The sequence below is a fragment of the Nannospalax galili genome, unplaced genomic scaffold (assembly GCF_000622305.1).
Source record: "Nannospalax galili isolate Female #2095 unplaced genomic scaffold, S.galili_v1.0 scaffold175, whole genome shotgun sequence".
NCBI classification, from domain to species: Eukaryota; Metazoa; Chordata; class Mammalia; order Rodentia; family Spalacidae; genus Nannospalax; species Nannospalax galili.
The window spans coordinates 1,507,365-1,529,587 of NW_008336314.1; the positions used below are offsets into that span (position 1 = coordinate 1,507,365).

The following is a 22,223-nucleotide window of genomic DNA, read 5'->3' on the forward strand; positions in this document are numbered from 1 at the left end:
TTACTTCTTCTCTAAAGCTTCTGTCTCCTGCCATGTGGTTGCTAGTCCAACCAGTGTCTGACCTCCATACAGGCTCTATACTAGCATGGCTTCATGGCTTTTTTCCTTCTCACTTTCATTCTTCTCCTTGAGACAACTGCCAAGATTCACAACTTGCCTGCCTTGAGTTTTCTAATAAAGTTGTCCTAAAGCTTCTGTGTGTGTGTGTGTCCATTCTTAAAATCTTTAATGAATGAAATTAAGGCCCCTCTCTGGGACACTGGTTCTCCCCTGTATCATCACGGCGACCATGAAGGGACCCCAAAATTCTAGTGCATTATTTGTTGGCTCTGCAAGGAGATTTTTGCATGGGTATTTGATGGCTAGGCAGGTAAGTGCCTTTAGCTTGCCTTGGGGCATTTGGCCTTAAACAGCTTGCTTCTCTGAAAGAAGGAAAAAAAAAGTAAAACAAAGCAAAAACCTTTTTCTTCCCTCTTTTAAGCTTCTCAGGCTTTGGGGTTTTCTCCACAGTGGTTCTTTCGAAGAATCTGGAGTTGGAGAAAAGCGAACAATCAGAGGGTCTTGGAAAGCCCAGGCCCTGGGCTGTAAACATTCCTTAGACCATATGGTTCAAAGGCAACTGCTTTCCTAACTGGATCTAAGGAATGTAATTTTTGGCAGACATGGAGAGTCACACACCATGCTGAGGTAAGACATGTGCTCTAAGAAAAACAGTTCAATTATGTGTGCTGTTCACAGCTCTCCATTTCTCCTGCTTCTTCACTTGTTTATTTCCCAGGAACAGCTTGTACCTAGGACTGAGGGTATCCAGTGGACACTACTTGTTGTTTTGTGGTATGAAACATGTTCTCCCTTCCTTGCTTTGAGAACATGAAATTCCATTGCTTTGCTCTTTGGGGCCTATATATCTGAGGGTGATTTTCTCCTGCTATATCAGTCTAACTTAACTGGACATTTTCTTTGTTTTTAATTATTTATTTAATAATAACCACATGATTAAAAGAAGACCCTGTCTCAAAAAGACCAAAAAAAACCCCAAACATTTCATTACAGCATTAACATATTCACTAACAACTTCCAGAGCAAAGATGCATCTCTTTCAAAATTGGCTGTGCATTTTTAGGTTCACAGTTGAATTAATACAGTTATGCAATGTTGAACTCAGTATAAACCCTATAAGGCATAATATTGAATGAGGTTTTAACCTTTAAAAAAGATCTCCATTTCATTTTAAAATATTATGTTTCATACAGAAAAACTCATTTTTATTGTTACTAACAGATGTTTGTACATGCATCCCTAATCTCTATGTATCTGATTATTATTAGTCACAGTCGGTTACTTTATGAGATCCTTGGCACCTGAACATGGATATGAAGTCATCAGGTAAATTTCAATGGCAATGTTTTTCACCTCAACTAATTAACATGAAGCAAATTTTTATGCTTCTTCCTCAAATATAACTTATTTTTTATTTGTTGATTTTTTGTGTATATTTCATACAGAACATTCCAAACAATCTTATTCATCTATATACCCACATCCCAAGTGGCACTCTCCCATAGCTCCCCTCACCCCTTACTGGAACCCATATACTCTGTCATCCCTGTTACTGTCCACTGTGTTGTTGGTGCCCCCAGCCATTCCCCAATGCTTGTCCATCCGCTGAATCTAGTCAGCCTATCTACAGTTCCTTGTTTTAGAAAGACAAGCTCTTCCTTATCTAGCAGCAACCAGTTGCCAATATTCCTTTAGATAATAAGTTCGGGGTCTGCTGTTCATTTTCCCAGTTCTATGCTGGCTTAATATATGGGAGTTTCTTGGGCCACCCTGGCCAATGACTCAAAGGAAGATATCTCCTGTCTGGCATTGTTTCTTGTTATGTAGCCTTTACCTATACTCACAGACTTTTAAAAAATTATATTGACCCCTTTAATCTTTGATTATACTTCCTTTTGGGTGTTTAAGACCATACAGTTGGCCTTACTCTTAAAGCCATTTGAGGATCTGTTCCTCAGGGGTCACATGGGCTTGGGAGGAGCATGTGGCTCCTTTCTTTTAGCAGTTCCATCTATGTGAAGATAAATCAAAGGTGCTGTCGACCATGGCTGGCTTCACTTGGAAGCATGGAGGAAATGTTTTCTCTGTGTTGATCCTCTTCTTTGTAGATTGTTAACTGGACATTTTCTAAAACAAAAAGGAATAGCAATTCTCATTTAATCTGTGAGATATGTGGATCCCATGTGGTTCAAACCTTGATGGGGGATTGACTCATTCTCTCTTGGAGCCAAGCTCACCACAGGCAAAAGGTAGCCATGTGGCTTAGTCACCATCTTGACTGATGACCTCACAGAGATGGAGGTAAACATGTGATCTGGTCACCATCTTGGTTGATAACATCATCAGTATGGGGACAGCCACATGTAGCCAAGCCACATCTTGGCTAACAAGCTGCTAACAAGCAAGTAGCTGCAGCAATTGGTGACAAAAAGGGAGAGCTTGCTTGAGAAGGAGGCTGAAGATGCAGGTTCCACTGACCTCAATTCCTGCCCTTTCTGCACTGCGATTCCTGTTTTTCTCTAAGAAAGACTCTTCCCATCTCTGGGACTTGGTTGCTCCATGCTAGTGTGCCAACTGTCTGACCTCACCTCCATGCAGTCTTTAATCCAGCATGCCCTCATGGCTTTTTTCCTTCTACCTTCCATTTAATTCCTCAAAGAAGCTGCCAAGATTCACACCTTGCCTGCCCTGAGAATATTTCTTTAAATTCTAATAAAATTGTCCTAAAGCTTCTGTTTGAGTTCATTCTTAAATTATTTTATGAATGAAGCTAAGGACCTTCTAGGGGATGCTGTTTCTCCCTTGTATTAGTATTAAGCTTCTGGCTAGTTCATAGTGCTTGAAGGTGCTACAGGCTGCTGAGGAGAAATGTTATCAGCAGTATTACCAAGCTGTGAAGCCTGTGAGCAATGATGAATGATCTGGCAAAATCTGCCCATTAGTGCAACGGTGGCATGAAAGAAATGCTATAATTTTTTTAGTTTAAGACTTCCTTTTCCTCTTTAGGGGTGCAAAAGACAGAATTCATATATCAATGAAAGGAAGATTAGAATATGACCTAATGCATAAGGTTGCTCTGACAATTAAAGTTGATAATCCTATGAAGAATATAAGTGAGAGGCTGGACCAAAGCTGACCACAGGGGATGTGTCTGTCAGGTTTGTCTCACTGTAACAAAATATCACATAACAACTTAAAGAAAGAAAAGGTTATTTGGGCTCATGATTTCATGGGTTTCAGTCCATGGTCAGTTGGTTTCAATTTTTCTGGAATTTGCTGGCAAAACATCATTGTAGAGCACAGCTGATCACTCTCCATTTATTTGGAGACAAAATTAGAGAGGAAAGGGTTAATACCTTGATGCTTTTCAGGGACATGCCCATGATGACTGTTTCTTTCCCCTAGGCCCTGCTCTTAAAAGTCCTGCCACTCCCCAGTTAAGCCACCAACTGGTGGTATGTGAACCTCTGGAGAACACTCCAGTTCCAAATGGTAGCAGGTGCTATAGGAGAACCGTGTGAGCAGGTGATGGAGAAGAAAGGTGCTCTCGAAGTGTTCTCCAGGTGGTCTTTTGGACTGGGTCAATAATTCTACTAAGTAACAGTGCTTACTCTCTGGAAAACAATACAATAAAGTGGATATTTTGTAAGCACTTTACCTATGTTTTCTAGAAAACAGAGTTTTAGACATGATGGTTCTCTGAGAACAACTTGTAGAATAAAACTTACTCAGCATCCTCAGAATTTACAGGCTCTAACTTTCTGAAAAGTAAAGCAGTTTGGATGTCTCCTTAAATACAGGAAGATGCACATGTACATAGCATTATACAGAGGCAACTCTTCAAGACAGAACCTCATAACTCAGGCTGAAACATTTGTACAGAAAACTGAAGGAAATTAAAACTAAAAAATATCCTGCCACCCATATTCTCATTTTCTGCTATTCAGTAGAGAGTTCTGGTAGGTTTTATTTTCTTAACTGAAGATTACACTACTCTTAAATAAACATGATTACAGGCTAGAAAAGCTACAGACTGCTTCAGGTGCTAAAAATAAAATAGTTAAAATGGAGAGACTTCAATTAGATGCGGGCTGCTCAACAATTTAACTTCTAATTGCCTTGTGGTTATTCCACAAGTAGGAATTGGCCATATTCCATTTAAAGGAGATTGAAGGTCTCAGAGAAAAAAAAGAAAGAAAAATGGGGTTTTTGTTACCAAATCCTGATCTCTAGAAAAGTGAGCAAAAGCCATCGTATTTCTCCTCTAATATTAAAAACATGGAGTGTCAAGTTAAGAACATTTTCTTCTCAAAATGATTAAACATCTTGATCGGAAAGTAAAGCAAACAAGTTGTGTATTAGCAATGGTGTTTCTATTAAAGCATTCACTTCCTACTGAGAATGACAAAAACAAATCATTCTTTCTCTTATTTTTTGCTTGTTTGTTTTGAGACCATTTCAAGTAGTTGAGGCTGGCATTGAATTCCTCACCACGGCCTCGAACCCCTGACTCCACTTCTCAAGTCCTGGGTTTACAATAGTCCTTAATAAAATAAAATTTATTTCTAATTCTTTCTTAGTTTCTACTTCATTCATGAAAAAATTCCAGTTATGTATTGAAAAATCTGATGGCTTTCTATCCTGATTTTATAGCTTTAGAACATGTCATTATTTTATAAAATGAAACAAAGTTGACCCCTTGAGTTTTATTTGGCATGTGACATTGAATTGAAAATAAGCAAGGGATCATTTGATATGATGGTGAAAAAGCTATTTTAAACACATTTGAGTGAGGAGTAGAGAATACACACATATGAAAAAGGCAATTATATATATTTATAGCTTGCTACCCCCAGACCTAAATTCATAGTTATTTGGATTCACATAACACTTAGGTATTATTAGCAGTTCAATCACAAGTACACTGGAGTGCAGTCTAGATCACTGGGTGGGGTTTATGAAGGAGTTTTAAGTAATTGGACTGGGTAATCCAGCTCCGAGTGTGATCTTCAATGGCATGTTTTACTAACTGGAGTCTCATATTCTCCCTCTACCTACCCTTTGTACATTAGTATTACTCTGGGCTTCAGTTTTGCTGGCTTTATCCACTTTTGCTTAATGTGTTTTATTTGGGTTATTTTATCTTGACATTTTGTTTTACTCAACATCTACTCATTGGGAATGTCAGAATCTCTGTGGGTGGATACGTACTCTTACTGTGCACACGTTTGTACTTTACATGCACAAATCTGTATGTGTGTGTGTATGATGAGGGTGAAGAGCTCTAAGTTAAAGAACTTCTTATTCAGTAGATGTTCAAAGAATACACAGTTAGAATTGAACTTGAAATACAACTTTTCAAATGGAAATTCTTCTCATTTGATTTTTCAGTTATGGCTGTCCACTTAGTCACCAAGTCTAAAAACTAGGAGTTAATCACTACTCAATTTTTCCTTCTTCATCTGTCTAATCCATTCCTCAATGGCTCAGAGTTTTAACTTGCCTCTGTGCCTTCATTATTACTGCCACAGTTTCTTTGGCATATTGGTATTATCTTACAACTGAGTTCTCAATTCCAAACACCCCTCCCATTCCCCGATCCAGACTCTATCTAGTTTAAAGTGATTAGGAGTTTGGAGTGAAGGTCTTACCACTTCTAGTCTAATCCCCAGTTTCTCATATATTTCTATATTTGTTTTCCAAAACTTTGATATGATCCTTGCCCCAAATGCCAGCTTCTTTGCCATCCTCCTGCTGCTCCATCAGCCTAAAGAGACTTTCTCACATTAGCTGAAATGCAGTCCCCCTGCTTGCCATTCAACACCATTCTCAAGTGGTCCCTATTTGAGATAGCTTACTTGTGTCATATGAAATTAGTCATTCCTTTTGTTCTGGTTATATACTGATGTGCAGCCACTACCTCAAAACAAAGTGACTTAAAGGAATATTTTATTATACTTCCTGATTATGTGGGTCAGGAACTTAGGCAGGACTCAGCTGGGTGGTTCTTGTTCGTATACTGTATGTTGATGATACTGGAGTGACTGGAGACTATACAGTGTTAAAGAAAAAGAAAAACTTTAGACAAATGACTTTTTTACAGAGTTTATTTAAGTGAAGAATGAGTCACGAATCAGGCAACACTAAGACCAAGAAAGTAAAATAAAGCAACTGTCTGATTGGCTATTGCTAAGGATTTGCTTTATGTGTAAATGGTCGACTCAGTTGGATGCCTATGATTAGCTAAAACTCAGATGATTGTGATTGGCTGACTTACATTACAGAAAAAAAGCAAGCAAACAAATGCTTGTTGTTTTAATTTAACGGCAGCTTTAAGTGTCTAGCATTTTATTTCCAAGCTAGGCACATTGATGAAAGATAGGGTTCAGAAGGAACCCCCTGTTTCTCCATGTAATTTTAAGGCATCTCCTTATGGTCCCTCAGAACAAGGCAACCTGTAGGGTTTTCTAATCTGTATCATAGGTCTCTGTAAGACCAAAGTAGAGAGCTGCTTATTCTTTTCAACCTAGAATCAGATATCAGAATGATAAAGTGAAGCTTTATTTACATTCAAAGTGGTCACAGTCCACCCAGATTTAAGGTCATGGAAAAGGATCCCTTTCAATGGGAGGCATGTCAACAAACTTACAGACTTTTAAAATTCACCACTATGATCTACATTTTACCTAACTGCTGTATATATGTATAATGCACTACTTGTTTGTATGTCAGGCTGAACTCTAAGATCAAGACCTTTATCTTAGCAAGCTTTGGATGCCCAGCATGCAAAATTGAGCAGTTTTTTTTGCATCAACCATACTTCTGTCCTTACTCTGGTGCGAGCTCTGGAAACTCTAGTACAGCACTAGGGCTGGACAGGATTTGTGACACACTTGGGCTGGTTTTCATTAATTCCTCACATGAGTGAGAATTTCTCATTTTAATTCTGTGATTTTTTCCCCCCTTAAGCCATTCTTTTTTTTCTTAAGGCCCATAGCCCATAATACTTTCCCTCTCATTCTGTCGGTGGGTTCCTGGATAAGAAGTTAGGAGAACAACACAGGAAAAGAGAAATTCTCCATCTTCTGATATTTAAGTGCAAAACAGAGTCTGAAATCATTAGAGAAAGAGGTTTATTTTTAATTTGTTTTGAATTTATTTATTGTACTTTATATGTATGAATCTTTTGTAAGTGCACCAGTGTCATAAAATGCCCACAGAGACCAGAAGAAGGCGATCCCTTGAACTTTTGTGGATGGACTTGCACTAGGGAATGGCTGGGGACACTGACAACACATGCATAGACAAAAGTTCAAGGATCACCCCTTCTTTCATGGCATAGCCTGGATATTTATGTTCCCTAATGGAATGGTATCTGCAAACAGGGCTTCTGGAAGACATTAGGACAGTATATTAGCTTTCTCATCACTGCGATAAAACATCCTGACCAAAGCAACTGAAGAGAGGATGTTTTCATTTTGGTTCACTGTTCAAGGGCGTGGTCTCTTGAATGGAGAAGTCATGGTGGCAGGAGCTTGAAGACTCTGGTTACATTGCATCTTCAGTCAAGAAGCAGAGAGCGATGAACACTGGTGTTCAATTTGCTGTCTCCTTTGTATGCAGTCTAGGACCCCAAACCATGGAGTGATGTAGCCCACAGTTAAAGTGAGCCTTCCCAGCTCAATTAAACTAATTTATATAATCCATCTCAGACATGCCTAGAGACTAACCTAATCTAGATAACCCAGTGCTCTCTCTCTTTCTCTCTCTCTCTCCCCCTCTCTCTTTCTCTCTGTCTCTGCTGCCTAAGAACATAACGTGAAAACAGCCATCTGAAACCAGGAAATGAGCCTTCACAGAACTGTGAAAAAGGAATGTCTGATGTTTAAGCTCCCAGTCTGAAGGATTTCACTATATCAGTCTTAGCTGACTCAGACTTCACATTTTTCAGATTGTAAAACTCAGGCCTAGGATTTTTTTTATTTTTTACTGAGTTTCTTTAAATGGACTGATACACAAAGGAACATCACCACGAATCCTCACACTCTTCCTTATTCCTCATCAATGCAGTATCTCTTCTTACATTTTTGCTGCATTTCATTATGTGCTTTAGTCCCAATTTCTCAGGAATTAGATCTGGTACATGCTAAAAACTGAAAATCTCTGGGGGACTAAGTATAAGGTCACAATGAGTCGTTATGAATTAGTCTTGTTATTAGTGTTTAAATGAACAGTTAAGTATATTTCATTTAAATTATGAATGTAATTAATTCATTTATTGCATATTTTGCTATAATGTTTAATTAATCACTTTTTGGTGATTATTTATTTTGATAATGTTTTCTGAACAGTTAACTAAAGTTTTTAATCTTTTAATTTTATAAAACACCTTTATATATTACATAGTAAAATCCTTTCTGAAAAGTTAAAAGGGAAGTTTCTAAATTCATTTTTTTATTACACCCCTAATTACTCAGTGAAAGTTTTTTTCTTCTAGGAAAGAATATGAATGGTATACACAGAAAATTAATAGTTACGGGAGGATGCAGCCATCCTCAGAATGTCTCAGTATTTTACATGCATGCATGTACGTAAAGCATACGTATTGCCCAAAGCTGTATCACCTGAAAAAATTGTGGCAATTACAAAGCTTCATAATACTCATTAATAAAGTGATCATGTTAAAAGTTGAATCCATTTCATGAAGTGGATTACTATATGTAATTACTACGATAAATGAATTTAGAATTGTATCTGGCATATAAAAAGTGCTCAAGACATGTATTGGTTGTGATTATTAAGAGGATGATCATAGCCTACACCACTGTGCTGTACATTGCTACTTTAATTCTTTTTTAAAATTTTTATTGAGCTTTTGTAATTTCATACAATTTTTAATCAAATTTAGAACCCATTCCCCCGTTCATGCCCCCAAATCACCCCATCAGACCTCATGTATTCCCCCCATACAAGTTAAGTCCTATCCAGTCAAACATATGTACCCCGATGTCCTTCAGTGTAAATTTGTCCAATGGAGTCTAGTCAGCCCATCTAGAAATCGTATATAAAGAATACTCTCCCTCGTCCAGTAGCAATCATTCTCCAATAGTTCTTGGGGCCAACCCACCCACCACCCGTTTATCTCCTCCCCTCTAGGCCCTTATTTGAGTTGGTATGAGTCCTGTGCCACAAGTTCACATGTGCAAGCTTCCAGTGGCCTGAAAGCCTCTGCTTCCCTGTGTTCATAAACCAACCCTGGCTCTCAACAATCTTTCTGCCTCTTCTTCCACAATGGTCCCTGAGCCATAGTGGATGAGGTTCAATATAGGAGTCCTACCCAACGATGAATACTCTGCAGTTTCTTATTCTTTAAAACTTGGCCAGTTGTGGCCTTATGTGTGCACCATACTCTGTAGTATAAGAAAACTTTACTAGTGAGAGTTGAGGGATGCATTAGTTATCTCTCTACCCCTTGTTTCACTATGTTCCATGAGTCTTAGGTGTAGAAATTCAACTGTAGATGCGTCACCTAGAACTGGGAATCTCTAAGACATATTCTGGGTGTCTGACCAATTGTGGAATTCTGCAGTAGCCTCCATCTGTTGCAAGTAAAAGCTTTTTTGATGAGTGGTATCAGGTATTGTTGTCTGTAAATATAAGGATACATAGTTAGCATATGGTAAGAAATTTCATTTGTCAAAAGGTATGAAAGAGATAAGTTTTTCTCTAGGATCTATGTTCTGTCCTGCCATGTGTATTGGGCTGAGTTTACAGTGCCACCCATGAGTTCATTCCCATTGAAAGGACTTTAAATCCAGTTAGATAGCTGTGGGCTGTCCCCCAGACTTCACCAATAGAGGTAGTTTGCCATGCTGATTGTTGTGGTTATTAGGCTTTGGGGCTGGGTTGGGCCATTGATTGTTTTGTTCCTTGGAAGTTTGGATATTATCATCTAGCATTATGAAACTTTGGGGAGAAGGCTTCCAGGTCAGTTCCTGCTCCATTGCTCCAAGTTCTGTATCTGAAGTATGTCCTGTCTTCAAAGGTAGGGTCTTATCTAGTAGTTTCTGGAGATAACCAAGAAGTTTGGCAGTAGCCTGTGTAATTTAGGAGTCTCCCAGATTATCTCACCACAAAGGGAGATCTCTTCTGTCTGGCACCGTGCTCCTTGCTAAGCAGCTCCCAGATACATTTGCTTTAGTGGTTAGACTCTGTATGTGCATTTCTCATGGAGTTTTGGGGGCATATTTCTCTCTCAGTTTCCTAGGGCCCCAAGATTCATTTTTCTCTGCTCTTTTCCTCCCATCTGGCCTCCTTCCTCCCTCCCCAGTTTCAGTGCCTCCATTATACACACCCTCCCCTCAATACCACTTGCCTCCCACAAGCCCCCCACCTCCCTCTCTCTGGCCCCTTGCATATCCCTCCCTCCTCTCCTCCCTGCTGGACACTCCCACTTTTCCCACCTTCCCCCCAATAACATCTGTTCCCTACTCTCTGACTCCCAAGTTCTTCCTTTTCCTTTACCTCCATGCATCCTTTCCATTTGCCTGGCTCCTGGTGTTACATCAGAATATATATACTCACATATAAAGGACTGGTACTACAATCCTCAAATGAGGGAGAACATACTTTGCTTGTTTTTCTGAGTTTGTGTTACTTCACTTAGTATAACACTCTCTAGTTTCATCCATTTTTCTGAAAATTTCATAATTTCATCTTTTCTTATTGCTGGGTAGAACTCCATTGTGTAAATGTACCACATTTCATTATCCATTCATCAGTTGATGGATAGTTAGGTTGTTTTCATTTCTTAGCTATTGTGAAGACAGCACAACAGACATGGATGTACAGGTGTCTCTACAGTACGATGAGTCCTTTGGGTATATGCCAAGGAGTGGTATCACTGGATCCTATGGTAGGTTCATTTTTAGATTTTTGAGGATTCTCCACACTGCCTTCCATAGTGGTTACATGAGTTTGCATTCCCACCAGCAGTGAATGAATGTTCCACTTTCTCCGCATCCTCTCCAGCATTTGGAGTCCTTCGTTCTCCTGATCTTAGCCAGTCTCACTGAGGTAAGATGGAATCTTAAAGTGGTTTTTATCTGTATTTCACTAATTACTAAGGATGTTGAGCACTTTTTAAGGTGCTTCTTAGCCATTCTTATTTCTTCATTTGAGAACTCTCTGTTCACATCTATAGCCCATCTTTTTATTAGATCATTTATTTTCTTGTTTCTTTGTTTTGTGTGTGTGTGTGTTCTTTATATATTCTGGATATTAATACTCTGTAAGATGTATCCCTGGTAAAGATTTTCTTCCACTCAGTGGGTTTCCTCTTCCCTTCCTTGGTTGTTTCTTTTGCTATAGAGAAGCTTTGTAGTTTAATTGGGTCCCATTTATTGATTATAGACCTTAATTCCTGAGCAGCTGGTATCTGCTTTAGACAATCCTTTCCTATGCCAATATATTAGAGGGTACTGCCCATGTTTTCTTCTAGCAATTTCCAAGTTTCAGGTTTTTATATTGAGGCCTTCTATCCATTTGGAGTTGACTTTTGTGTAGGGTGAAAGTTAAGGGTCCACTTTCATTCTTCTGCAGTTGGTGGTCTAGTTTTGCCAAAACCGTTTGTGGAAGATGCTGTCTTTCCTCCATTCTGTGTTCTTGGAAACTTTGTCAAATATCAGGTGGCTGAAATTGCATGTTCTCATGTTTAGGTCTTCTTTTGTGTTCCATTGATCTATATGTCTATTCTTGTGCCAGTACCATGCAGTTTTTATGACTATATCTCTTTAATATAATCTGAGATCTAGTATGGTGATTCCCCCTCCAGCATTGTTCTTTTTGCCCAAGATTCCTTTGGCTATCCAGAGTCTTCTGTGACTCCATATGAATTTGAGGATAATTTTTCAAGCTCTATGAAGAATGTTGTGAATATTTTGATTGACATTGGATTGAATCTATAAATTGCTTTTGGTAAGATGGTCATTTTCACATTATTGATTCTAACAATCCATGAGCATCATAGATCTTTCCATCTCCTAGTATCTTCCTCTATCTCTTTCTTCAGAAATTTGAAATTTCTTTGTAAAGATCTTTAATGTCTTTGGTTAGGCTTATTCCTAAATATTTTATTTTTTGAAGCTATTGTGAATAGAATGTTTTCTTTGAATGCTTTTTCTGTTTGCTTGTTATTGATATAGAAAGGCTACTGATTTTTGTAAGTTGATTTTGTAACCTGCCACTTTACTGAAAGTATTAATCATTTCCAACAGTTTCCAAGGGAATTTTGCAGATCTCTTATGTATAATATCACATTGTCTAAAAATAGAGATAATTTCACCTCTTCTTTTCCGTTTATTACTCATTTAATCTCCTTTTACTGTCTTATTGCTCTTGCAAGAGTCTCAAGCACTATATTGAGAGTGGAGGTACTGGACAGCCCTGTATGGTTCCTAATTTTAATGGGAATGCTTCCAGTTTCTCCATTTAGAAAGATGTTGGATATGGGTTTCCTGTATATAGCTTTAATTGGGTTGAGGTATGTTCCCCCAGACCAATTCCTTCTAGGACTTTTAACATGAATGCATGCTGGATTTTGTCAAAGGCTGTTTCTGCATCTGTTGAGATGACCATGTGGTTTTTGTATTTAAGCCCATTTATATGTTTTATTTCATTTATTGACTTATGTGTATTGAACCATCCCTGCATCTCTGGGATAAAGCCAACTTGATCACGGTGAATGATCTTTTTGATGTGTGTTTGTACGTGCTTTGTATTTTGTTGAGTATCTTTGCATCTATGTCCATTAAGATATTAGTTTATAGTTTTTGTTTTTTGTTATATCTTTATCTGGTTTTGGTATTAGAGTGATGCTGGCTTCATAAAAGGAGTTTGGGAATTCTCCCTCTGTTTCTATCTTTTTGAATAATTTAAACAGTATTAGTTGTAGATCTTCTTTGAATGTCTGTAGAATTTTGCTGTGAATCCATCTGAGTCTGGGATTTTTTTTAGCCTGGAAGTTTTGTATTAAGGTTTCAAATTCCTTATTTGTTATGGGTCTGTTTAAGTTGTTGATCTCTTCTTGGCTTAAATTTGGCAGTGTCCATGATTTTAGAAATTCATCCCATTTCTTTTAGATTTTCAAATCTAATGAAGCATAGATTTTTTTAAAGTACTCCTTTACGATGTTCTGGGTTTTTTGGTGCCTGTTGTGATGTTTCCCCTTTCATCTTCTGATTCTGCTGATTTTGATTTTCCCTTTTGTGTTATTTGGTAATGGGGCTAAGGGTCTGTCTGTCTTGTTTAACATTTAAGAACCAACTCTTAGATTCATTGAGTTTTTATATTGTTTTATTTGTTTCTATTCATTGATTCTTCTCTAACTTTTTCTATTTCTTCTTCTCTACTAGATTTGGGTTGGTTTGTTCTTGTCTTTCCATAGTCTTGAGTTATGTTGTTCAGTCATTTACATGTACTCTTCTGATTTTTTAATATAGGCACTAAGAGACTTAAACTTCCCTCCTAGGATGCTTTTAACATGTCCCAGAGGTTTTCTTGTGTTGTATTCTCATTTTCATTTAGTTCCAGGAATACTTTTATTTCTTTCTTAATTTCTTTCTTTGACCTATTAATCATTCAGGAGTATGTTGCTTCATCTCCATGAGTTCATGTAGTTACTAGAGCTTCTTTTGCTGTTGATTATAACCTTTATTGCACTGTGGTCTGCTAGAATGCATAGAATTATTTCAACATTTTCATATTTGTTGAGATTTGTTTTGTGTCCCAGAATGTCGTTATTTTTGGAAAATTAGCATGGGCTGCTGAATATAAAGTGTATTCTTTGGTGCTTGGGTGGAATATTCTGTAGATGTCTGTTAGGTCCATTTCCTGTAAGATGTCATTTAATTCAGATGTCTCTCTATTCTTTGTCCAGTTGACCTGTCTATTGAAGATAATGGCGTCACCTACTGTTACTGAGTTGGGGTTAATCTCTGTTTTATTATCCTGAAGCACTATTTTATGAAATTGGGTGCCCCACAGTTTGGTGCATGTATGTTCATGGTCACTTGTTCCTTTGATTAGAATGAAGTAACCCTCTTTATCTCTTCTGATTAATTTTAATTTGAAGTGTATTTTGTCAGATATTACAATTGCAATACCTGCTTGATTCTTAGAGTCATTTTCTTGGATTATTTTTTCAATCCTTTCATCTTAAGATAGTGTCTATCCTTGAAAGTGAGATGAGTTTCTTGAAGACAATAAAAAGACAGCTTTTCTTTCTTGATCTGTTCCAATAGCCTGCGTCTTTTGAGGGGGAGTTGAGGCCATTGATATTTAGTGTTATTTTTGGAAATGTGTATTGGATACTGTCATTTTAATTTCTTTGTGTTTGTGCCTCTATTTCGTGTTTCCTTTATTGTACCTTTCTTTGATTTTCTTTCTTTAGCCTCTTGGGTATATTCATTTTTGAATTTGTTCCTTTTATTGCTTCAAATATTCTCTGCAGTGCTTGTTTGGTGGACATGAATTCTTTCTGCCTATTCATGTCATGAAAATTTTTCCACTTGCCTTCAACCATGATAGATAGTTTTGCCTGATAAAGTATTCAGGGTCAGCATCCATAGTTGTTTAGAAGCGGGAATACTATGGTCCAGGCTCTTCTGGCTTTCACAGTTTGCAGTGAAATGTCAGCTGTAATTCTGATGGGTTTTCCTTTATGTGTAACTTGTTATTCTCTAGCAGCTTTCAGTACCCTCTCTCGGTTCTGTACATTTAATGTTTTCACTATGATATGCCTTGGGGAGTCTCTGTTCTGGTCATGTCTAATTGGTGTTCTATGTGCCTCTTGAATCTCTATAAGTCTGTCTTTAATTTAGGGACATTTTCTTCTATAATCCTATTGAAGATCTGCTCAATGCCATTGCCCTGAGAGTCTTCTCCTTCCTGTATCCCTATACTTCATAGATTTGGACAATTCATGTTGTCCCACATTTCCTGAATATTCCAATCTTGTGTTTTTTTAAAAAATTTACATAGTCTTTCCTTAAGGACTCCAGATCTTCAACTTTATCATCTAGTCTTGATATTCTGCATGTGAAGCTTTCTCCTGTTCTTTCCAGTTGGCTTATTGAGTTTTTCAATCCCAAGTTCATTTCTGTTTGGCTTTTCTTCATTATTTCTATCTCTTTTGTGAATTCGCTTTTCAAGTCCTGAATTGTTTTTGATAGTTCTTTAAGGTGCATATTTATATGTTCTTGGACTTCCATCACAAGCTGATATATTTCCTCTTTGAGTTCTTTGAGTTGTTTGTCTTTATTTTCTTTAAGTTCTTTGATCATGTTTATGATTGTGCTTTTAAATTCTGCATCCTGGGATTCTTCAGGGTGGTTCTCATTGTAGTATTCTGTAGGACTCGTGGGTTTTATTGGGGACCTATTATCTTGGCTTTTCATATTATTATTGTTTTTGCATTGCTGTTTGGGCATATGGATGTTCTTTGTTGGTTACATGTCCAGTAGGAACTTCTACTCTGTTTTTGTTTAATTTAAAATTGGTTCTGTTATGAAGCTTGGTTGTTTTTGTTCGGGTATGGAATATAAACTGGTGCATGTTTCAGGTTCCTGCAGGGTAGTAGATTGGTCTGGGTAAATGGTGGAACAGAGTACAGGGTAGGTTGGTCAAGTTAGTAGAAGGGCTTGTCTGTGTCAGACACATCAGGAGCCAGTGGAGTCTATGCTAGGGAGTTTAGCATGTCTGAGTTAGGAAGGTAGTCCATAGATCTGAGGCAGTGGTGGAATTTGAGCTTGCCTGGGTCCAAGGCTGGTAGGGGACAGGGTGGGGTGGGCAAGAAGAATGGAATAGAGAGGCATCAGGCAGACTCTGACTCACCAGAATCCTTACTGGACAGGAAATTCGTAACTCCACTTTAAAATACCAAGATGCATAATTTATCAGTAGGTTGTTCGCTTAATATGGTTCCCTCTGGTTTTTTAAAACTAGCTGGGCATTATCTCTCACATTGTCTACAACTAGCTCAAGGAATATTATATGTCTAGGCAAGGTTTTATCTGAGAAACTTTGGTCTTTGCCCAAGTTTCATCTACATAGCACATGGTAATTAAAAGTACCAGACTGGTGGCACTAACCTTATTGGGTGTTTAGCAGCCATAGTTTGAGACCTATACTAATGTGGTCACAGGGACTTAAAAGACAGTTTTTGCCCCTTGCCCTCCAAGGTCAACTAAGTTTCAGGGGACTACTTAAATGGGGAAACCATGGTGGAAGGGTTAGACACTGCAAGAAATAAATAATGCCTAGCTAATCTAAAAGAACCAGAGGGAACCATACTAGTCCAACAGCCTACTGACAAATTATACATACACCTAGTTCAAGAAACAAAATATATGCATAGTCAAAGTTTATCTGATTTTTCCCAAGCTTTAGAGAAATAAATAATGCCTAGCTAATCTAAAAGAACCAGAGGGAACCTTACTAGTCCAACAGCCTACTGACAAATTATACATACACCTAGCTCACGAAACAAAATATATGCATAGTCAAAGTTTATCTGATTTTTCCCAAGCTTTATCTACATGGTAATTAAAAGTACCAGACTGGTGGAACTAACCTTCTTCGATGTTTAACAACCATACTTTGAGGCCTATACTAACCTGGTCAGAGGGACTTAAAGGACAGGACTTGCTCTTTGTCCTCCTAGGTCGACTAAGTTCCAGGGGCTAGGAGCATCTCTCAAAATGTCCTGTAACTGTAGTGAGTCACCTGTCCTCTTGATCAAAGAGGCCATGGAGTCCTCACCAAATGGACTTGATCCAGTGTCCAGTCTACAAAGAGGAGGGTCAACACAGAGAAAACATTTCCTCCATGCTTCCAAGTGAAGCCAGTCACAGGAGAGCAGGACCTTTGACTTATCTTCACATAGATGGAGTTAGGGGCTCCTCCCAAACCCATATGACCCCTGAGGAACAGATCCTCAAACAACCTTAAGAGTAAAAATAAATTGGCTTATCTGGGTGAACTGTATGGTCTTAAACACCCAAAAGGAAAGTATAACCAAAGATTGAAGTGAGCAGCATAATTCTTTAAGAGTCCGTGTGTATAGTTAAAGGCTACATAACAAGAAACAATACCAGACAGGAGTTACCTTCCTTTGAGTTGTTGGCCAGGGTGTCTCAAGAGACTCTCAAACAGTAACCCTGCATAGAACTTGGAAAATGAACAGCAGACCCCAATCATATCTAAAGGAATGTCAGCAACTGATTGCTGCTAGATGAGGAAGAGCTGATCTTCCTAAAACTAGGAACTCTAGATAGGTTGACTAGACTCAGTGGATGGACTTGCACTGGGGAATGGCTGGGGTGCTGACAACACAGTAGACAGTAACAGATATGACAGAGTATATGGGCCCAGTGGGGGTGGGGGGAGGCTATTGGAGGGTGCCATATGGGATGTGGGTATATAGATGAATAAGATTGTTTGGGATGTTCTGTATGAAATACACAAAAAATCAACAAATTAAATAATGAGTTATATTTAAGGAAGAAGCATAAAAATTGCTTCATGTCAATTAGTAGAGGTGAAAAATGTTGCCATTGAAATCTACCCAATGATTTCATATCCATGCTCAGGTGCCAAGAATCTCAGAAAGTAACCAACTATGACTAGTAATAATCAGATACATAGAGAGTAGAGATGCATGTTAGTAGCATTAAAAATGAGTTTTTCTGTATGAAGCAGTACATTGTAAAATGAAATGGAGATCTTTCCTAAAAGTTAAAAACCTCATTCAATTTTATGTCTTATAGGGTTTCTACTTAGATCAATAACTGTATTAATTCAACTCTTAACCTAAAAATTTACAGCCAATTTCGAAAGAGATGCATCTTTGCTCTGGAAAATGTTATTGAATATGTTAATGCTGTAATGAAATGCTACTTCTAATCATGTGGTTATTAAATAAATAATTTTAAAAAATACCAAGATGCATTTGGTTCTGAAATAAAAAAGAAGAAGTTAAATGCACACAGAATCCAAGTAGAGTATTCCAGAAAACATCTTCACTTTCCTTTTGGGTATTTAAGACCATATACTTGGCCCAAATAAATCAATTTATATTTACATTTAAGGTCATTTGAGGATCTGTTCCTCAGGGGTCATAAGGGCTTGGGAGGAGACCCTGGCTCCTTTCTTTTACCAGTTCCATCTATGTGAAGATAAGTCAAAGGTCCTGCTCAACCATGACTGGCTTCACTTGGACACATGGAGGAAATGTTTCCTCTGTGTTGAACCTCCTCTTCGTAGGCTGGACATTGGTTCAAGTCCATCTGGTGGGGTCTCCATGGCCTCCCTGAACACAGGTGACTCACCACATTTACAGGACATTTTGAGAGATATTCCATAGTTCCCTGGAACTTAGTTGACCTTGAAGGGCAAGGGGTAAAAACTATCCTTTAAGTCCCTCTAACCACATTAGTATAGACCTCAAAGTATGGCTATTAAACATCCACTAAGGTTAGCTCCACCGGACTGGTACTTTTAATTACCATGTGCTATGTAGATAAAGCCTGGGTAAAAAAAACAAATGTTCTCAGATAAAACCTGACTAGATATATATTTTGTTCCTTAAACTAGTTGCCTAAACCATGACCTTAGAAATTTTAAGATTATGTGTATATTATTTTTGTCTCATCCTTTATATATCATAACGAACCTACACAGATCTTTATCACTTGCTTAGGCTTTCTCATTTTTTCTATTTTGGAAAATATTTCCATTCCCATATCCTTTCACCATCTTTTACATTCTCATTTTCTTTTTTAATAATTATAAGGCATAATAACATTAATAAATAAATTTTCCATCTGTTGTGAGAATTCTTTCCCTGGGTATTCTAGGCAATGCTTATTCCCTTTTAAGGTTCTAGTGTCAAACCAATGTTTGACTAAAGTTTTACTGGGTAATCAATGGATTCACTGAGCCTACTTAGGGAGATAACTGAGGGGTTACTGAGGTGTATGAATGACCTGAGGGTATATACACTGGAAAGCCTTTACCCAGGATGGCTCAAGCCTTCTCTTCCTAGCCTTCCCCAGATTGTATACTTTATCCCTCCCCAAATCCAGGCAACCATATGTGATTAGGGCCAAATTACAAACAGTTGACTAGGAAGAGTGGCTGAATATGGTGACGGTCCAATGACCCTGCTTGTCCCTCCTTTAATGGATGAGCACAACCAACAACAAGCCCAATTGTGACAATGTTTAGCATTCAGGCACAGCTGAAGTCGAAATGATGGTAGTTATTTCATGCAGAAGAGACTTATGTACAGCATCATCTTGTTAAAAGGACATGGACTTTAAGAGTATTTGGTGCTAAGATCCACAAATGAGGGATAAATCTTTTATTTTTCTAAGTCTGTGTTACTTCACTTAGTATGACAGTTTCTAGATCCACCCATTTACCTGTAAATTTCATTGTTTCATTTTTCTTTACTGATGAGTAGAACTCCATTGTGCAAATATACCACATTTTTCTTAGCCACTCATCAGTAGAGGGGCACTTAGGTTGCTTCCATCTCTTAGCTATTGTGAAAAGAGCAGCAACAAACAAGGTTGTACAAGTGTCTCTGTGATGAGTCCTTTGGTCTTTATACACATTTTTTTTTTTGGTCTTTTTGAGACAGGTTCTCCCTGTAGCTCTAGCTGTCCTGGAACTCACTATGTAGACCAAGCTGGCCTTGAACTCACAGAGATCTGCTGCCTCTGCCTCCTGAGTACTGGGATTAAAGGCATGTACCACCATGCCTGGCTTTTATACATATTTTTTTTATTCATCCCATATTGATTCTCACCTAAACCCCATTATTTTTGGAGTGGGTTTTTTTACAAAAACCTGATAACTATTTATACTTCTAGCTTCTTCCTAGTCAAATGCATTCCATACTTGCTACTGGTTCACTCTCTAAGGAACAAGGGTACATGTGTGAATATGGCCACACATGAGATACTATATGTGTGTGGACAACACAGGACAGCTGTGGGTGTTGGTCTCTTGGGGATTCTGTTTCCACCTCCCATCCGGCCTTACTAGCGCTGGGATTACAGACTTTACATGGATTCTGGGGATCCAAACTTAGTTCTTCACATCTGTACTGCAAGCTCTTTATCCACTGAGCCATATTCTCAGTTCCAAACTTCAACTAGACTTTCAAATATTTACCACAGTAGTTCTCAAATATACCTTACCATGTTACCCCAACAAATCTGGCCAGTCACTGTTCTCCAGAACATTTACAGTATTTCTCCTTTATTCCCTTTGTAATGTAAAAATTCTAATGCTTATTACATTTCATTTCCTTGTTGCATAAATATAAATCATATCATAAATAAAGTCACCAATTTCCATAACTTTGAAGTGATCTATTTTTACTTTGACCCAACAGAATACTTTATTTATACTATATCCCTTAGTTTTGTCTTTAAAGTAAACAATGCAGGCCTTAGGTCCAAATAAACCTGTATGTACTTACCATGTGGCCTTTAGCAAGTACCTAATCTTCTTCAAATCATAGACTTATCTACATAATAAAATATTATTACAAACACTAATAAAATAAAAATTAAAATATTTGATTAAATAAGGCATGCTTTATAAATGACAAAAACTCAGTAATTGTTCACTTGAATCAAAGACTAGAAAAATCATCACTTGAAAAAATTCCTTCCCCTAATAGTTGAGCTACCTACTAGTGTCATAAGAATGACTGCATTGTACACCTTAGAGGCTGCTCGGCACAAATAACCAAGGGATGAGTGTTACTATGAGCCTACCATGGAAACAAGCACATTTAAAACTCAGAGCAGAAAATAAGTGCCCTAAACTTGCCAACTGTCAACAAATGTTAACCTGTTTGAATATTTTCTTGGTTTCTGTTTTAAAAACTTGAGGACTGAAGAACTAAAATTTGCGATCCAAAACTAAACATAGTAAGACATAAATAACAGTGCAAATGTTTTGACTGTCTAACCCATGCTTCTCTGGCTGAGGGAACTTGGAGAAATAGACAGTGATGTCCAGGGTTGTTTGATCATTGATGAAGTCTGTATTAGGCAAGTGTAGGGCCAGGCAGCAGAAACCACTGTTCTGGTAAGACAACTTGGACCTGAACACCATTCATGGTTCAGAATTGGTGTTGACATGGCAAGTGAAATGACTCTCAAGAGAGACTATAGTCCTCAGCAAAACTAACTTTAAGATCATGACATTTCCATAGTGCCTGCAGTCAGCAAACACTAGGCAGGCTAAATAGTTAAGGGAACTTGTGAATGAGCAACTGAGAAGATGAAGCCCTCTGGTCTCAGAAGGAGGCTGAGTCTCCAAAGAACTAGGAAATTTCCAGTTGATGATTCACCTAGGAGACCTTCCCTCCTCTTTGACGCTAACACCTTCATCTTCAGTTTCTACATTGCTTTCTCTGTAGCTATCTTTTCTATCTACTGTCTTTTCTTCCTGTCTCCTTAGTTTAGAAGACTATTTTCTATGAGCATTCATCATTATCATTATTGGTCATTCTTAATAATTAAGGCATGTTTGGGATTGTAATATATTTTGGTAAATTATTCAGTACTTCATATTCAATATATTCTAATGAGATCTCTCTTTCTCTCTCTCTCTCTCTCTCTCTCTCTCTCTCTCTCTCGTCTTTTTGAGATAGGATCTCCCTGTATCCCTAGCTGACCTGGAGTTCACTATGTAGACTACGCTGTCCTTGAACTCACAGAGATCCACCTGCCTCTGCTTCCCAAGTGCTGGGATTAAAGGTGTCCACCACCATGCCCAGCTGAGGTATCATTCATAAAATATGTTATAACATAACACAATTCTACTCTTTTCCCTTTTCCCCTATTATTTAAAAGTTCTTATCTAGAAATAAGGGCTGTTGAGTGAGCACTTGTTTAGCAAAGCTGAAGCCCTGGACTTAATCTTTACAGTGAAAAATTATAAATATAATAAACTGCTGCATTTCTACAATAGATTTGTTAATAGTAAACTCCTTTGTGGATGTTGTACAGGATTAAGGAAATTCATCCACTATCCCTGAAACCTCAAAATCATTCTATCATCTAATCATTATTTTTAAGACA

At 37.9% G+C, this 22,223-nt stretch overlaps 1 pseudogene; it reads left to right on the forward strand.

Moving 5' to 3' along the window:
- The first annotated feature begins 289 nt into the window (after positions 1 to 289).
- LOC103732517 overlaps positions 290 to 22,223 on the forward strand; it is a 94,790-nt pseudogene continuing 72,856 nt past the window's right edge.